Source organism: Procambarus clarkii, chromosome 23 (genome assembly GCF_040958095.1).
Source record: "Procambarus clarkii isolate CNS0578487 chromosome 23, FALCON_Pclarkii_2.0, whole genome shotgun sequence".
Lineage (NCBI taxonomy): Eukaryota > Metazoa > Arthropoda > Malacostraca > Decapoda > Cambaridae > Procambarus > Procambarus clarkii.
In genome coordinates, this window is record NC_091172.1 from 9,547,340 (window position 1) to 9,565,893 (window position 18,554).

The window sequence follows — 18,554 nt, forward strand, 5'->3', positions numbered from 1 at the left end:
TCCTACAACAAAACCACTTTAAAATATCTTTCAATAAACATACAGTACTATAATAGTTTTTTTCACAAAATATCCTTGTAAAATAGGGAAATGTCTTATGTGAGGGTGTGTCTTGTACGCCGGCAAATACGGTATCTAAAAATATCTTTGCAGCAATTCCCGCACTATGGCAGAGCTGGACAGACTGCCTCGGGGCGAATGCTGAATGAATACTTGCGAATCGCCTAAGTTCTGGGCTTCACCACAGCCAAAGTAAGCCACATGGAATTTTTCTTTTCCCGTGATCAGGGAACACATTTTAACAATAATAGGGAGGAACAAAAATTTTGAGTTATTTTTTCCTGCACACTGGGATGATGGCTAAAAACAGTGATGCAGCCCAGGGGTTAACTAGCAAGGTAGTCAAAACACTATAAAAAATAATTACTGTAAATCCAAATGTGTGAAAATATGTGAAATGATATAACATATCATGTACGGCTTTTGGACATAGATGCCATGTAACAAATCTATGTAGTTTTTATGATGGTTACCTTGCATTACCTTGTGATGATTCCGAGTATCAACACCCCCACAACCTCTTCTCTGACAAGGCCTCCTGGTTGGTTGTTTGGTTAACCTGACTATTCAACGCAGCTGCTCTCAGCCTGATGTATGAATCACAGCCTGGATAATCAGGTATCCTTTGAAGTTGATTATCAAGTTCTCTTTTGAACACTGTGAGAAGTAAGAAGGACAGTTATGCCCCTTATGTGTAGAGGGAGACTTCAAAAGTCTTGGGCCTCTGATGTTGATAAGATTTCTCTCTTAGGGTACAGTACCTATTGCACCTCTGTTTTTCAATGGGACTAATCTGCATATCCTGCCATGCCTTCTGGTTTCAAGGTGTTATTTCTGTGAACAGGTTTAGAACCAGTCCTACTAATATTTTCAAAGAGTAAGTTATTCTCTCTTTCTTCCACCTGCACTGTAGGGAATACAGATTTAAAAACTTTCAGTGGTCCCATTTATTTAGATGTTTTATTGAATAGATTCAAACAGTAAAAGATCTCTGCATGCTCTCCAGGTCAGCAATTTCTCTCACTCTGAATGGGATGGTTAGTGTTCAACAATATTCTACCCCTAGAGAGTACTAGTGTGTTAAAAAGTATAATCATTGGTATGGCATCTCTTGTTTGAAAGGTTGTTAGTTATCCAACCAGTCATTTTTCTTGCAGTTATGACAGCTTCTTTATTGTGTTCTTTAAAAGTTAGGCCTTTTGGCATAGTTATTCCAAAGTCTTTTACACTGCCGTTCTTTCAATAGAGTGATTTGACTGTTTTGTTTGTGATTTCCGTTTTGATATTCTCATTTTTCCCATAGTGCAGTAGCTTGAACTTTTTCTCATTAAACATTATGTTGTTTTCTGTGACCCACTGAAAGACCTGATACCTGAGAAATGCTATTAGTGGAGTACCACAGGGTTCAGTTCTAACACCAATAATGTTCTACATAAACAAGCTACCACAACAAACACAGAATTATATGCAGGCGATGAGTCACAATAACGTGGCTGAAGTATGTTGCCCAGACCACACACTAGAAGTTGAAGGGATGACGACGTTTCGGTCCGTCCTGGACCATTCTCAAGTTGATTGATCAATCGACTTGAGAATGGTCCAGGACGGACCGAAACGTCGTCGTCCCTTCAACTTCTAGTGTGTGGTCTGGTCAACAGAATTATATGTGCTAAAAACATTTTAGCTGCCAAGCTACTACAGAAGATAAGACACTTAGAGAATTGTCATGCCTTTCATGATCACCTGGACACGACACGTGTATGGAGCAACACTTGGCGGATGGAATTAAATGTGAATAAACACCCCCCATTATGTAACGTGGAATAGGAGAAAATCGGTCACACACAACCTACAAATTATGTGAAAAAGCTGTTAAGAATTCTGATAAAGAAAGAGATCAAGAATTAATTTTGGATAGCAAACTTTCACCTGAGGACCACATAAAGGACACTGTGCATGGAGCACATGCTACACTTTCCAACTTCACGATCACTTGTAAATACATGGAAGGCAAAATATTGGATAATTGTTCATGATTTGAACAATTTCTTTAAAATATTGAGACAATGGGGAAAGACCAAAGGTGTTAAATATACCAAAGCTAAAAGATAGAGGAAAGAGAGGCCATATGATCACTATATAGAAAATAATAACAGGCATTGACAAAGAGGAATTCTTAAAACCTGCAACTTCAAGAATAAGAGGTCAAGACTAATGCTAAGGAAACACAGCTGCCCCTCCCCCCCCCCAAAAAAAAATTAGAAAGTCTCCATACAAACAAGTTGAACAAGTTAAGTGAGACTGTTGATACCAAAAACAGTAGTTTCATAGCATCATATGACGAGTACTGGGAAGAGCGTAACAATTATCCTGTAAAAACCTTAGGGAGTTACACTTAGGTAATTACAACATTTTATCTCTTATTTTTGTTAGGTTGGGTTGAATTAGGTTGGGTTTGTTTAGTGTAGTGATGGCATAGGAGATGTATCACTAAATACTTTTTCTTAGACCTATTATGTAGTTGGCAAAAAACCCACTACTAAAACATACTGACCCACCATGCTACCTACTGCACTAATATCAGATCATAAAGTTCAGTGGTTTCCAAGATACAAGTCACTGAATATTAGGATGGGCAATGCCAGTTGTCACCTATTTGGACCACGGACCTGTGGGTACCAAGTACGTTATCCATTGTCGAGGACAGGAAGCCTGTAGTTAGGCTTGTCCCCCCTAGGTCAACTACTGACGTTCCCCAGGATGCAATCCACAACAGTTGCTTAATTTCTGGGTACCCATTTACTGCTAGGTGAACAGAGCCATCAGGTGAGAGGAAACGTGCCCAACCATTTCTTTCCTGCCTTGTGATCAAATCCGGGATCCTGAAGTGAGAGTTGAGGAGCTGTGCTATAGGACTTAATACAGGAATATTGTACAAGAGAGTTGAATGGAAGATGGATATAATATAGATTATAACATTCATGTTTACATTGGTAAAATACCATTAAAACTGGCCGATATAACTACGTGGTCAATCACCGTTACAAAGGTTGGCAAACTTACATATATTATTTTGGTTAATATCTCAGTAACTATTGCATCAAACGCCTACATTGTAGTGTCAATTACAAATCTCTCCTTCACTTCATGGTATTTTGTATTCCATGCAGAACACGCAAAAACTATCTTAACCACTGCACTGCGCCCCCCGACAGAGCACGGAGTATGGCGGTGTGCCACCTGACATGCGAGTGATGTTAGGATTTTTTAAGAATCAAAATACACACGCGGTAGGTTGGGTGCGAGATGGAGGCCCGAGGCCTTCAGTGAGCAGTAGCCATCTTTACAAAAATTCCCAGCATGCTCCAGGACTGTGAGTAGGCTCAGCTCTGAGTAACCATGACTGACGCATCCGCCTCCAGCTCCAAATACCCTGTCGGACACAGTGTTGAAAGATTGCTGTCTGAAGGTGAAATTCAGACCTTACTGTTTGAAAAAGATAAGGTAGTGATATTGAAGAACCAATACACGATAAAGACCTGACAAGTATCGGATACAAGTGATACAGACATGAATGAGGAGGATACAGCAAGCATGTCTAGTACATGGCGAGCGCCAAGCGTACTGTGGCTTCACAGGTCATTGCCCATGCCAGTATTATCACCACCTGTGTCATCTACCGTTCCTGAAGAAAGTGATACAGTGGTACCTCAGCTTACGAATTTAATCCGTTCCCAGAGACAGTTCGTAAGCCAAAAATTTGTAAACTGAAGTGAATTTCACCATAAGAAATAATGGAAATTGAATTAATCCGTTCCAGACTCCCCCCAAAAATTAACTTCAAACTAAATTTTATACCTAATTCACCCAAATCTTCAGTACTAAAGTATATACAAGTTAAAACTTATCTTTACTGATGACTCTTGTTGGTGTATGGAAAAGAGTGAGGAGGGAGGAGGAGGAGAGGTGTTAAGTGTTTGGAAGGGGAGTCCCCTTCCATTATAACATCAGGCGTCATCATAACGTGATGACTTCTCTGGGGTACTCTCTCCTACGTTTTGCAGGCATACCACTAGGACCTGTTTGTGGCTCACTGCTTGATTTTCTCGCTATAAAACAATCAATAGAGGATTACTTTTTCCTTCGTTGTAACACTTGTGTGTAGTGAAGCATCACATTGTCATTAAAAAGGTTAATGCAACGGCCTACTACAACTTGCTTTGGGCGAGTCGTTTCAACAAAAGTTTGCATTTCTTCCCACAATCTACACCACTTCCAAATTGTTGAGGGACATTCTCTACTGCCTCCTCCTTCCCTGAAGACATTTCCTCAACTGCCTCTTGTTGCTGCTCCTTGTGGTCATTCTCACATGTGTTTTCTCGGCTTGAACCATACCACTGGCTTTCTTGGGACCCATGGCGAGATATATAACAACAAATTTAATGTTCAAATAGCCAAAAATACAAAAAAAAACTAATTCTTTACAAAGAAATCAGGCACGATTGTCACTAGGCGGGAGGCACTGGTAAACTGAGGCGCGATCGCCATGCCACCACACACTAGGTCGGCCATATGCATATCAACAAACTCGTTTCCCGAGGCAAAGTTCGTAACCCGATTCAAATTTTCTGAAGAAATTGAGCTCGTAACCCGAAAAGTTTGTAAATAGGGGCATTCGTGAGCCGAGGTGTCACTGTACTATAGGTGTATCTTTTCTGGGTTCAGTGATGCTGTTCTGATACAAGTAGCATAGATAAACTGAGTGTTAGCAGCTACCATGGTAGTATTACTAGGTGGAGATTTGCTGTCTCAGCAGCATGCCCTACCAAGCACTGCCGTATCTCCACCTATGACGACACTGACGACAGTGTGCCCTCTGTATCTACTTTCCCTGGTCGCCCTACTAGTATACAAGGTAGAAGCGCTATATCTCCTGGCCAATGGAGATTTAGTGCAAGAAAACAAAGCCGTGGTGGTGGTGCTGGTACAAGGAGCACAGGTGAACTCGTGTGGGAGGACTCTGATAATTTTGAACCACACAAACCACAATTTTATGATAGTGATGATGGTGTTACACCCAGTTTTCCGTATAAATGTGAAGATATGAGTGAAGTGAATATTTTATGGCTTATTTTGATGAGCCATTCATGCAACATCTTGTTGATGAAACCAACAGGTATGCATTGCAAATTATTGCAGATGGCTTATTACCTGCTTCACATATGATACGTTGGAAGTACACCACTGTGGCTGAATTGTGTGTGTTCTTAGCTCTGTGTCTGCTTATGAAACATTTCAAGAAGCATGTAATATAGGATTATTGGAATAAAGACAGCATTGTTCCAAGCCCAGTGTTCAACAAGTACTGTACATGTCATGAGACAGGTTCTTGATACTTCTACGGTGCCTATACTTTGAAAACATTGCAAATGTGGATCGAAATGATCGACTTTGGTGAAAAGTGTTCAGTGATATCAGAGGAAAATTTTGTGATTACTTTGAACCAGGACAGAATGTTGTGATTAATGAATCCTTAGTTCTTTTCAAGGAATGTCTTGTTTTCAAGCAGTAAATCCCATCGAAATGGCACCGTTCTGGCCTCAAACCCGAATGGTGATGGATATATTATATTATATTCCAGTAGAGACTTAGACATACCAGCTCAAGATCCTCATGGGGTTTCTGGCAGTGTGGTGAAGATGCTCATGGAACCACTGCTGAACAAGGGGCACATTCTGTACACTGATAATTATTATACAAGCCCCTTGATAAAGTTCCTGCTTGAACATGATACAGAAGTGTGTGGCACTGTAAAGACACATAGGAAAAACACCAGTTTTTGATACTGGTATTGCAGTGGGTGATTGTCAACTCAGAAAATGTGACAAGATTTTATCAGTGCATTGGAAAGGCAGACATGAAGTGAATATGTTGACAACTATTCACACTAGTGAAATGCTTGACAGTGACAAAGTGAGGTTTGGAGAGACAAAATTATATAAGCCAAATTGTGTCATTGACTACAATATAAATATGAGATTAGTAGATAAATGTGACATGATGGTTGGTGTTGTCGAGTATGTTCGCAAAAGTGTGAAGTAGACAAAGAAATGGTTCTTTCACCTTGTGGACATAACATTGTTGAACTGTTGCAACATGTATTTGGTGAAATCAAACAAGAAACTACCAATTCGTGTTTTTAGTCATGCTCTCTAGTCACCATTACAGAGGAGCCTCGATAAACGAATTTAATCCATTCCGGCACCGAGCTCATCATGTTAAACACTCGTCTTTCGAAACAAATTTCCCTATTTAAAATGCTGGAAATAAAATTAATACATTCCACAACCAAAAAACATCAATATGATATTCAATTTTTTTAATAATGGAACAGCCTACCTGACATACACTGAACGAACCTTTATGACATTTGTTCTTTTTTCATATTTTTTCAATTTGTTTTTTAATTTTTTCTAACAAAAATTTCAATGCTTTGCAACATTACAGCAATCCCCCCCTTTACATCCCTGCATCATTAGCATCTTTAAAAAAAATCATATACTGTACTGCACTTGCATCGTCGGAGGTGTCCGAGAATTTGCGAGAACCAGTGGGAACATTAGGAAGCACCATGTGGGTTTTCTCGTTAATAAAGCGGAAGCTCGTCAATCGAGACAAATTTTCGGCGAGTGGCTTGCTCGTTACTCAAAATGCTCGCAGATGGAGCCGCTTGTCACTCGAGGTGCTACTGTACTTGTCAAGTATGGCCAGGACGACAGTGTGAGGGGGCAGTTGTTTTATGTGCCAACAATGCCTCATGTAACTCCCAACAGACTGGGTGCTAAAGACTACCTTGCACTCCACAAGTTTGGCTACATACCACCTACAAAAACGAAAGCCAAAGGTGTATGTGACTGTGTTTGCTAGCACACACAACGAAAACCTACGACGTGAAAATCCGAGTGTACCCGGTGAATTGAGAGCAAAGTCGTGTTGTGTTACATGGACTGCTTCGGTGATTATCGCTCACTCCAGAAGTACTGAGTGTAATTACCTAAGTGTAGTTACAGGATGAGAGCTACGCTCGTGGTGTCCCGTCTACCCAGCACTCGTTGTCAAATAACGTTTTGAAGCTACTGACGATTTTAGCCTCCACCACCTTCTCGCTTAATTTGTTCCAACCGTCGACCACTCTGTTTGTGAAATTGAATTTTCTTATATTTCTTCGGCATCTTTGTTTAGTTAGTTTAAATCTATGACCTCTTGTTCTTAAAGTTCCAGGTCTCAGGTAATCTTCCCTATCGATTTGATCAATTCCTGTTACTATTTTGTACGTAGTGATAACACATCTTTTTCTTCTATCTTATAGTTTTGGCATACTGTATTTAATGCCTCTAACCTCTCCTCGTAGCTCTTGCCCTTCAGTTCTGGGAGCCACTTAGTAGCATGTCTTTGCACCTTTTCCAGTTTGTTGATGTGCTTCTTACCACTATCGGTCACTGGGCAGGCATGCAATCAACTTAGGGGTTATATACCGAGTGTGCGGGCAAGCGTGCGGGTAAGCACATGGTGACACCTAAATGTGTATACTCGTTTCACCTTTCTCACCTTAATTCTCGTGCTACGTCGCTCGTTTTGGTATCATTGTGTTCGTAATTAAATTCCCTACAGGTGTGTATAAATATAATGTCCAAAAGCAAAGCCTAAAGTCGGCAAAAGTTACTCGTGAGCGCACAAAAGCAGTAAAATGTGCATACTCGTTTCATTTTTCTCACCTTAATTCTCGTGCTATGTTGCTCCTTTTGGTATCATTGTGTTCGCAATTAAATTACCTACAGATGTGTATGAATATAATGTACAAAAGTTTGGAGTGCCTCCCCGCAGAAAAGCCTAAAGTTACCCGTGAACGAGCACCAATTTGTACATTGCAACCTAATGTGTATACTCGTTCAGTTTGATAACATCAATTTTCGTGTTACGTCTTTCATTTTGGTATCAAACTGTTCGCAATAAATAACTGGAATTTTAACAAATATTTTAATTCTGGAAGCTCATCATCACAAAATTATTTATATCTTTAAAGTGTTCTGACATAAATTCTCGTGTTACATCTTTCATTTTGGTATCAAATTGTTCGCGACATAAAGGCGTGCATTTTAAAACTAGTCCCAACATAATACGTAGCACAATAAATAGATTTTTAACAAATATTTTAAAATTTTGACCAAAAACCTATTTATAATCATATAAGTGTTCGGACATCAAGTTTCATGTTACATCTTTCATTTTGGTATCAAATTGTGCGCATTCTAAAGGCGCTTATTTTGATACTACTCCTAGGTCGATTGGATAAAAAATGAATTTTATACAAATATTTTTGTAGTGGACGCAAGTACAGTCCAAAGTTAGGATTCAAGAGAAAAATAATGGACGCGAGTCCGGTCCAGAGTTACAGATAGTGTTAAAATATGGGCACCACACAACCGCTGCATATTCTAGCTTTGGCCTAACAAAAGTTGTGAACAATTTCTTTAGTATTTCACCATCCCTGTATTTAACACTTTGGCGTACCCCGCGCGCCACCCCTCAACTGTGCGATATGGGACCCAGGGTGTCACAGGAGCGCGCGTAAATTCTGAAAAGTGTATACTCTCTTCAACTTTGTCACCTTAATTCTCGTCCTACGAGATTAAATTTTGTATCATTGTGTTCGCAATAGAATTCTCTAGAGGAACATTAGCATATAAAATAAAAAACCTGGTCACGCTCCAACCGCCGACGAGTTGAAGACGGGCCACGCGTTAGCCGCAAGTGAGCGCTCAGACGCCTTCCAGCTACACTCCCAATTCCCGCCCTTTTCAAGCCTTTCTTTCGCAATTTTCTTCCTGCAGGGCCTTGTTAATGATCACTATCCATCGTGGAGTAAGCATAGATAGTTTCTAAAGCCGCAGTAAGAAATATAGCCACGGAAAATAGCCGAAATGTTCACACGTTTGAGATGCGAGGGGAGGCGACATTGGTCACAAACAGTGGAGAGAAAACAATGGGCCCACGGCGTGTGCCAAGCTGCCTGAGGGCCACGAGGCTCAACAAAGAAAATGGGAAGACATCGGCGCGCATTTTAAAACCAGTCCCCAAAAAATCGGATAAAAACCTGATTTTTGGCGATTATTTAAAGTGGATGACGCAATGCTGCGTCATCCCCGGCATTACCGACAGTAAACGGATGACGCAATGCTGCGTCATGCCCGGGCGAAAGTGTTAAAAGCATTTCTGAAGTCAGAAAGCGCAGCATAGGCTCCTCACACAACATTCTTTATGTGGTCCTCAGGTGATAGTTTTCTATCTAGAACCACCCCTAGATCTTTTTCTTTCTAAGAATTCTTTAAAGATTTCTCACATAATTTATAGGTTGCGTGGGGTCTATGTTCTTCCATTCCACATTCCATAACATGGCATTTATTCACATTAAATTCCATTTGCCAAGTGGTGCTCCATATACTTATTTTGTCCAGGTTTTCATGAAGGGCATGACAATCATCTAAGTTTCTTATCCTTCCTATTATCTTAGCATCATCAGCAAACATGTTCATATAATTCTGTATACCAACTGGTAGATCATTTATGTAGACAATGAACAGTATCGGTGCGAGAACTGAACCCTGTGGACATCTGTGTGAACCCACTTGTGACATTTCTCCAGTTCGATTCATTGCCTCTGATTACTGCCCTCATTTTTCTATCAGTCAGAAAATTTTTCATGCATGTTAGAAGCTTACCTGTCACCACTCCAATATTTTCCAGTTTCCAGAACAACCTCTTATGTGGAACTCTGTCGAAAGCCTTTTTTAGGTCTAGATAGGTGCAGTCAACCCAACCATCTCTTTCCTGTAAAATCTCTGTGGCTCGATCACAGAAACCGAGTAAATTCGATACAAAGGATCTTCCAGATCGAAAACCATACTGTCTGTCTGATATTATATCATTTCTCTCCCAGTGTTCTACCCATTTAGCTTTTATTATTTTTTTCCAATATTTTCACTACAGAATTACACTTGTCAATGATACAGGTCTATAAATGAGGGGGTCTTCCCTGCTGCCACTTTTGTAGATTGGAACTGTTAGCCTTTTACCACACGTCTGCTACGACTCCTGTACACAGGGATGCCTCAAAGATCAGGTGAAGTGGAATGATGCTCGGTCCACCCTAGATGAAATTTCCTTCTCTGAATCAAAAATTATGGACTTACTTCTATCTGCAGTGTTTTGTACTAGTTTATGGTTGGTAAACAGTTCTTTCCTAATTGCTTGGCTAATTTCTGCTTCTTGTTTGTCATTTCTGGTTTTGACTTCCAAACACACTTCCTTGATTCTCTCTCTCTCTTTTACAACTTGTGCATACGTATCTATTATTTCTTCTTTATACTTTTATAGTTCTTTATTAGCCTCCTCTATTTGAGTTGCCAATGAAGTTTCTTGATGCATCTCCTTGCCTAAAGCCATGTTAGTCCTCGGGCTCCCTTGGAGTTGTTCACCATATGAGTATTTTCTTGTTAATTTCTTCAAATTTCCTACTCTTCACTTTCCATGCCTCATTATCCTTTACTAGTTCCTTGATGTGTTCCTCCTGCATCCTTACCTTATCAGTCAAGCTGGTAACTTCCTTATCTTGCTGGAAAATACTTCCTTTTAAATTACAAAACTCAATTTTGAGACCTTCATTTTCTAGTTCTAATTTAATAACCTTTTCTTCATAATTCTTTAACATGTCCTCAATAATCACTAACCTGCCAAGAAAACCCCCTTTCATTTCATCTTGTTGCGAGAAACCTGCAAAACATTCCCTCGGTGGGGTACTGTCCTTCCCTGTGGTGGCGGCCATCTTTGTTGACATTCTGCTGTTTTGAAAGATCAACTTTTCTACCCAAGATTTTTCATTCACTAACACTTATTTCTTATCTCCTAGTTTATTTTCAAATTCCCTACACCTTCATATATTCTGGGACACCACTTGCAACCCTCACCCTACTCCCCACACTTAAGATAATTTGAATTATCCTGGAGCCTGCAGCAGTGTGACTCTTCAGTGTGATGATGCTCCACTTCCTCCACTTCTGAGTGTAATTACCCAAGTGTAATTACCTAAGTGTAGTTACAGGATGAGAGCTACGCTCGTGGTGTCCCGTCTCCCCAGCACTCTTTGTCATATAATGCTTTGAAATTACTGACGGTTTTGGCCTCCACCACCTTCTCACTTAACTTGTTCCAACCGTCTACCACTCTGTTTACAAAAGTGAATTTTCGTATATTTCTCCGGCAGCTTTGTTTCGTTAGTTTAAATCTATGACCTCTTGTTCTTGAAATTCCGAGTCTCAGGAATTCTTCCATATCAATTTTATCTATTCCTGTTACTATTTTGAACGTAGTGATCATATCGCCTCTTTTTCTTCCATCTTCTAGTTTTTGCATATTTAATGCCTCTAATCTCTCCTCGTAGCTCTTGTCCTTCAGTTCTGGGAGCCACTTAGTGGCATGTCGTTGCACCTTTTCCAGTTTGTTGATGTGCTTCTTAAGATATGGGCACCATACAACCGCTGCATATTCCAGCTTTAATCTAATAAAAGTCGTGAACAATTTCTTTAGTATTTCTCCATCCTTGTATTTAAAAGCAATTCTAAGGTTAGAAAGTGTAGCATAGGCTCCTCGCACAATGTTCTTAATGTGGTCCTCAGGTGACATTTTTCTATCTAAAACCACCCCTAGATCCTTTTCTTCATCAGAATTCTTTAAAGATTTCTCACATAATTTATAGGTTGTGTGGGGTCTATGTTCTCCAATTCCACATTCCATAACATGGCATTTATTAACATTAAATTCCATTTGCCAAGTGTTGCTCCATATACTTATTTTGTCCAGGTCTTCTTGAAGGGCATGACAATCATCTAAGTTTCTTATCTTCCCTATTATCTTAGCATCATCAGCAAACATGTTCATGTAATTGTGTATTCCCACTGGTAGATCGTTTATGTAGACAATGAACATTACCAGTGCAAGAACTGAACCCTGAGGTACTTCACTCGTGACATTCCTCCAATCCGATACCTTGCCTCTGATTATGGCCCTCATTTTTCTGTCAGTTAGGAAATTTTTCATCCATGTTAGTAGCTTACCTGTCACTCCTCCAATATGTTCCAGTTTCCAGAACAACCTCTTATGGGGAACTCTGTCGAAAGCCTTTTTTTTTTAGGTCCAGATAGATGCAGTCAACCCAACCATCTCTTTCCTGTAAAATCTCTGTGGCTCGATCATAAAAACTGAGCAAGTTCGTTACACAGGATCTTCCAGATCGAAAACCATACTGTCTGTCTGATATTATAGCGTTTTCCTCCAAGTGTTCTACCCATTTAGTTTTAATTATTTTTTCCAATATTTTGACTAATTACACTTGTCAATGATACAGGTCTATAATTAAGGGGGTCTTCCCTGTTTCCACTTTTGTAGATTGGAACTATGTTAGCCTTTTTCCACACATCAGCTACAGCTCCTGTACACAGGGATGCCTGAAAAATCAGTTGAAGTGGAATGCTGAGCTCAGGTGCACATTCTCTCAGAACCCATGCTGAAACTCCATCTGGACCAACTGCTTTGTTCTTACTTAGCTCCTTGAGCATTTTTTCCACTTCGTCTCTAGACACCTCTATGTGCTCTATGTTGTTCTCTGGAATTCTTATTGTATCTGGTTCCCTAAAGATTTCATTTTGTACAAACACACTTTGGAACTTTTCGTTTAGTGTTTCACACATTTCCTTTTCATCTTCCGTGAATCTATTTCCCATTTTCAACCTCTGAATATTATCCTTTACCTGCAATTTGTTGTTTATGAATTTATAGAATAGACCTGGTTATGTTTTACATTTGTCTGCAATCCCTTTTTCAAAATTTCTTTCTGCCTCTCTCCTCACTGCCGTGTAGTTGTTTCTTGCATCTTTGTATCGCTGGTATGTTTGGGGGTTCGGCCTCTTCCTGTATTGATTCCATTTGTGTGTCTTTTGGTCTCTAGCCCTCTCGCAATTTCTATTGAAATTGCGAGAGGGCTATTTCTATTGAATTGCTATTTCTATTGAATCCTGTTTCCTAGTTCTGCATCTCTGTTTTGGTATAAATTTTTTTGTGCCTTTATCATATATTTCACAAAACTTGACATACATCTCATTCACTTCCTTGCCTAGCATCAAGTCTGTCCAATTATACTCACTAAAAAAATTTCTAAGGTCACCATAATGTCCTCTCCTGAAGTCTGGTTTTTCAACTGCTTCAACCTCCTTATTTTCTTCCAGCTTATAACACATTGCATACTTTATTCCCAAAAAGACATGGTCACTTTTACCCAAGGGTGGAAGGTACTGAATGTCAAATATCTCTTCCTCCTTCCTGGTAAATATCAAATCTAGCATGGAGGGAACGTCCCCTTTCCTCATCCTCGTAGCTTGTTTAACATGTTGATACAAGAATGTTTCCAGGATGAGGTCTACAAATTTACAGGTCCAAAAGTCTTCTGTTTTAGCTTCATATGCTTCCCAGTCTATGGATTTCAAGTTGAAGTCACCGACTATCAACAGTCGTGATCTATCGTTATCCGCTCTCGCTATAATCTCTCTCATTATTGTTATAAGACCTTCACGTTTACTATCTAGCTCCTCCTTTGACCATGTGCTGCTTGGCGATGGACTATATGCATTTATTATCATTAGTTTATCATCCTCATGGCAGATCTCTAGTGCTATTATGTCAACTTCTTGTGGATTGGCAGTCATTATTTCGTTCACCTTTAGGTGTTCTTTTACCAGCACAGCAACGCCACCGCCTTTCGTAATTTTTCTGTCCCGTCTCCAAATTGAGTAGCCCCTTGGGAATATGACCTCATTTAAAATTACATTTTCAAGTTTTGTCTCTGTGAGTGCAACAATGTCTGGTGTCTGCAGCTGTATTACATCACTTAACTCCAGTATCTTCGATCTCACTCCATCTATGTTGGTGTATGCAATCTTCAGGAACTTGTTCCCCCTCTCCTTATTCTTCACTCCCCCTCTCTCTATTGATTTTGTTGGTTTGCCTTTATGTACCACTTTACTGATTTTCCTACCCCTATCACTTTGTAGAAAAAAGAATTTATTTCTTCTTCATTCCTGCTCTCATTTAAATACATGTAATGTATTTAATTTAATGTACACAAATGTGTGTAATACAGAGTGTGAGTGAGTGAGTGAGTGAGTGAGTGAGTGAGTGAGAGTGTGTGTAATTACCTAAGTGTAGTTACAGGATGAGAGCTACGCTCGTGGTGTCCCGTCTTCATAGCACTCTTTGTCATATAACGCTTTGAAACTACTGGCGGTCTTGGCCTCCACCACCTTCTCACTTAACTTGTTCAAACCGTCTACCACTCTATTTGCAAAGGTGAATTTTCTTATATTTCTTCGGCATCTGTGTTTAGCTAGTTTAAATCTATGACCTCTTGTTCTTGAAGTGCCAGGTCTCAGGAAATCTTCCCTGTCGATTTTATCAATTCCTGTTACTATTTTGTATGTAGTGATCATATCACCTCTTTTTCTTCTGTCTTCTAGTTTTGGCATGTTTAATGCTTCCAACCTCTCCTCGTAGCTCTTGCCCTTCAGTTCTGGGAGCCACTTCGTAGCATGTCTTTGCACCTTTTCCAGTTTGTTGATGTGCTTCTTAAGATATGGGCACCACACAACAACTGCATATTCTAGCTTTGGCCTAACAAAAGTCATGAACAATTTCTTTAGTATATTGCCATCCATGTATTTAAATGCAATTCTGAAGTTAGAAAGCATCGCATAGGCTCCTTGCACAATATTCTTTATGTGGTCCTCAGGTGATAGTTTTCTATCTAGAACCACCCCTAGATCTCTTTCTTTATCAGAATTCTTTAAATATTTCTCACATAATATATAGGTTGTATGGGGTCTATGTTCTCCTGTTCCACATTCCATCACATGACATTTATTAACATTAAATTCCATTTGCCAGGTGGTGCTCCATATACTTATTTTGTCCAGGTCTTCTTGAAGGGCATGACAATCATCTTTTGTGTGTGTGTGTAATTACCTAAGTGTAATTACCTAAGTGTAGTTACAGGATGAGAGCTACGCTCGTGGTGTCCCGTCTTCCCAGCACTCTTTGTCATATAACGCTTTGAAACTACTGACGGTCTTGGCCTCCACCACCTTCTCACTTAACTTGTTCCAACCGTCTACCACTCTATTTGCGAAGGTGAATTTTCTTATATTTCTTCGGCATCTGTGTTTAGCTAGTTTAAATCTATGACCTCTTGTTCTTGAAATTCCAGGTCTCGGGAAGTCTTCCCTGTCGATTTTATCAATTCCTGTTACTATTTTGTATGTAGTGATCATATCACCTCTTTTTCTTCTGTCTTCTAGTTTTGGCATATTTAATGCTTCTAACCTCTCCTCGTAGCTCTTGCCCTTCAGTTCTGGGAGCCACTTAGTAGCATGTCTTTGCACCTTTTCCAGTTTGTTGATGTGCTTCTTAAGATATGGGCACCACACAACAGCTGCATATTCTAGCTTTGGCCTAACAAAAGTCATGAACAATTTCTTTAGTATATCGCCATCCATGTATTTAAATGCAATTCTGAAGTTAGAAAGCATAGCATAGGCTCCTTGCACAATATTCTTTATGTGGTCCTCAGGTGATAGTTTTCTATCTAGAACCACTCCTAGATCTCTTTCTTTATCAGAATTCTTTAAAGATTTCTCACATAATATATAGGTTGTGTGGGGTCTATGTTCTCCTATTCCACATTCCATAACATGACATTTATTAACATTAAATTCCATTTGCCAAGTGGTGCTCCATATACTTATTTTGTCCAGGTCTTCTTGAAGGGCATGACAGTCATCTAAATTTCTTATCCTTCCTATTATCTTAGCATCATCAGCAAACATGTTCATATAATTCTGTATACCAACTGGTAGATCATTTATGTACACAATAAACATCACTGGTGCAAGAACTGAATCCTGTGGTACTCCACTTGTGACATTTCTCCATTCCGATACATTGCCTCTGATTACTGCCCTCATTTTTCTATCAGTCAGAAAATTTTTCATCCATGATAGAAGCTTACCTGTCACCCCTCCAATATTTTCCAGTTTCCAGAACAACCTCTTATGTGGAACTCTGTCAAAAGCCTTTTTTAGGTCCAGATAGATGCAGTCAACCCAACCATCTCTTTCCTGTAATATCTCTGTGGCTCGATCATAGAAACTGAGTAAATTCGATACACAGGATCTTCCAGATCGAAAACCATACTGTCTGTCTGATATTATATCATTTCTCTAGAGGTGTTCTACCCATTTAGTTTTGATTAGTTTTTCCAATACTTTCACTATTACACTTGTCAATGATACAGGTCTATAATTGAGGGGGTCTTCCCTGCTGCCACTTTTGTAGATTGGAACTATGTTAGCCTGTTTCCACCCGTCTGCTACGATTCCTGTATACAGGGATGCCTGAAAGATCAGGTGAAGTGGAATGCTGAGTGTGTAATTACCTAAGTGTTACCTAAGTGTAGTTACAGGATGAGAGCTACGCTCGTGGTGTCCCGTCTTCCCAGCACTCTTTGTCATATAACGCTTTGAAACTACTGACGGTCTTGGCCTCCACCACCTTCTCACTTAACTTGTTCCAACCGTCTACCACTCTATTTGCGAAGGTGAATTTTCTTATATTTCTTCGGCATCTGTGTTTAGCTAGTTTAAATCTATGACCTCTTGTTCTTGAAATTCCAGGTCTCAGGAAGTCTTCCCTGTCGATTTTATCAATTCCTGTAACTATTTTGTATGTAGTGATCATATCACCTCTTTTTCTTCTGTCTTCTAGTTTTGGCATATTTAATGCTTCTAACCTCTCCTCGTAGCTCTTGCCCTTCAGTTCTGGGAGCCACTTAGTAGCATGTCTTTGCACCTTTTCCAGTTTGTTGATGTGCTTCTTAAGATATGGGCACCACACAACAGCTGCATATTCTAGCTTTGGCCTAACAAAAGTCATGAACAATTTCTTTAGTATATCGCCATCCATGTATTTAAATGCAATTCTGAAGTTAGAAAGCATAGCATAGGCTCCTTGCACAATATTCTTTATGAGGTCCTCAGGTGTGTGTGTGTCTGTGTGTCTGTGTGTCTGTGTGTCTGTCTGTCTGTCTGTCTGTCTGTCTGTCTGTCTGTCTGTCTGTCTGTCTGTCTGTCTGTCTGTCTGTCTGTCTGTCTGTCTGTCTGTCTGTCTGTCAGTGTGTGACAGTGTACATAATGTAAATAAACTGAATTTTGATCAAGTAATATTCTGACAAACAATTTTAGTGGACACATTAGTGACATGTATCACAGTACTAGTACACAGTAACATGTATCACATTATAAACGTTCTACTGTGTACATATTGTAAAGGACACAAATGTGCACCAGATACAATAAAACAATTAGAAAGCAATGAAAATGCATTGAAAAAATGATGAAAATATATTTATGGCAACTCGCAAGTCTTAAATCGCCCATGCAACCGCATGATCTTGTCTATTTTGTAACGTCACACAAGGTTTAACCCCCTGCACTGCACACTTGTTAATTTTGACTTTCCCTGTGGCACGCAGAAAAAACTGTCCTGATTTGTTTTTCTCATTTGACATTAGTTAGCATACAGGAAGCAAAAAAATCCAAGTAAAAAGTCTCTAGCTCTTGTGGTTTAGCTGTAGTGGCTCATGAGAAGTTGCATTTTTTTGTAAAAATGACGTGAGGTGCCGCATAGGAATAACTGTTGATTTATTGTCATTGTTTCCCTCTTTATTTATTTTTTTGTTCTAACAAGCTGTATTGATGTGTCAAAAGTGGTGTTCACTATGTATAACTTGGCTAGTAAGGGAGAGAGAGAGAAAAAGAGGGGAAAAAAAGGGAGGGGGGGACTTAAATATTTCTATGTCTAGTATATAGCACCCTTATGTACTATTTTAGGTCTGATACAGTATTGTGTATTAAGCCTAGAAAGGTTAGGTAAGATTAGTTTGGCTTTGCAACACAAGTAAAAAAAATAGTTTCCAGGTTTGTCCAACTCAATAGTGCCGATTTCAATTTTCTAATTTCGTTGTTCATCGGTACATATACTATGGCCCTCATCGTTACTATAAGTACAGTACTACCAAAACTGGAGGATGGACTGAAATATATGCACACCATGGCGCCTGACAGCTGGGTGGACAGCTCTTCGGATTCGTAGTTCTGAAGTCCCGGATTCGATCCCCGGTGGAGGCAGAGACAAATGGGCAAAATGTTTCTTACACCCTGATGCCCCTGTTACCTAACAGTAAATAGGTACCTGGGAGTTAGACAGCTGCTATGAGCTGCTTCCTGGGGGGGGGGGGGGGGGGGTGTAACAAAAAGGCGGTCTGGTCAAGGATCGGG

General features: G+C 39.7%; 1 protein-coding gene across 1 annotated transcript in view; it reads right to left on the bottom strand.

The window, feature by feature from the left end:
• Positions 1–18,554, bottom strand: part of LOC123764053 (N-alpha-acetyltransferase 30) — an 83,146-nt gene that overhangs the window by 40,263 nt on the left and 24,329 nt on the right. The window lies entirely within an intron of this gene.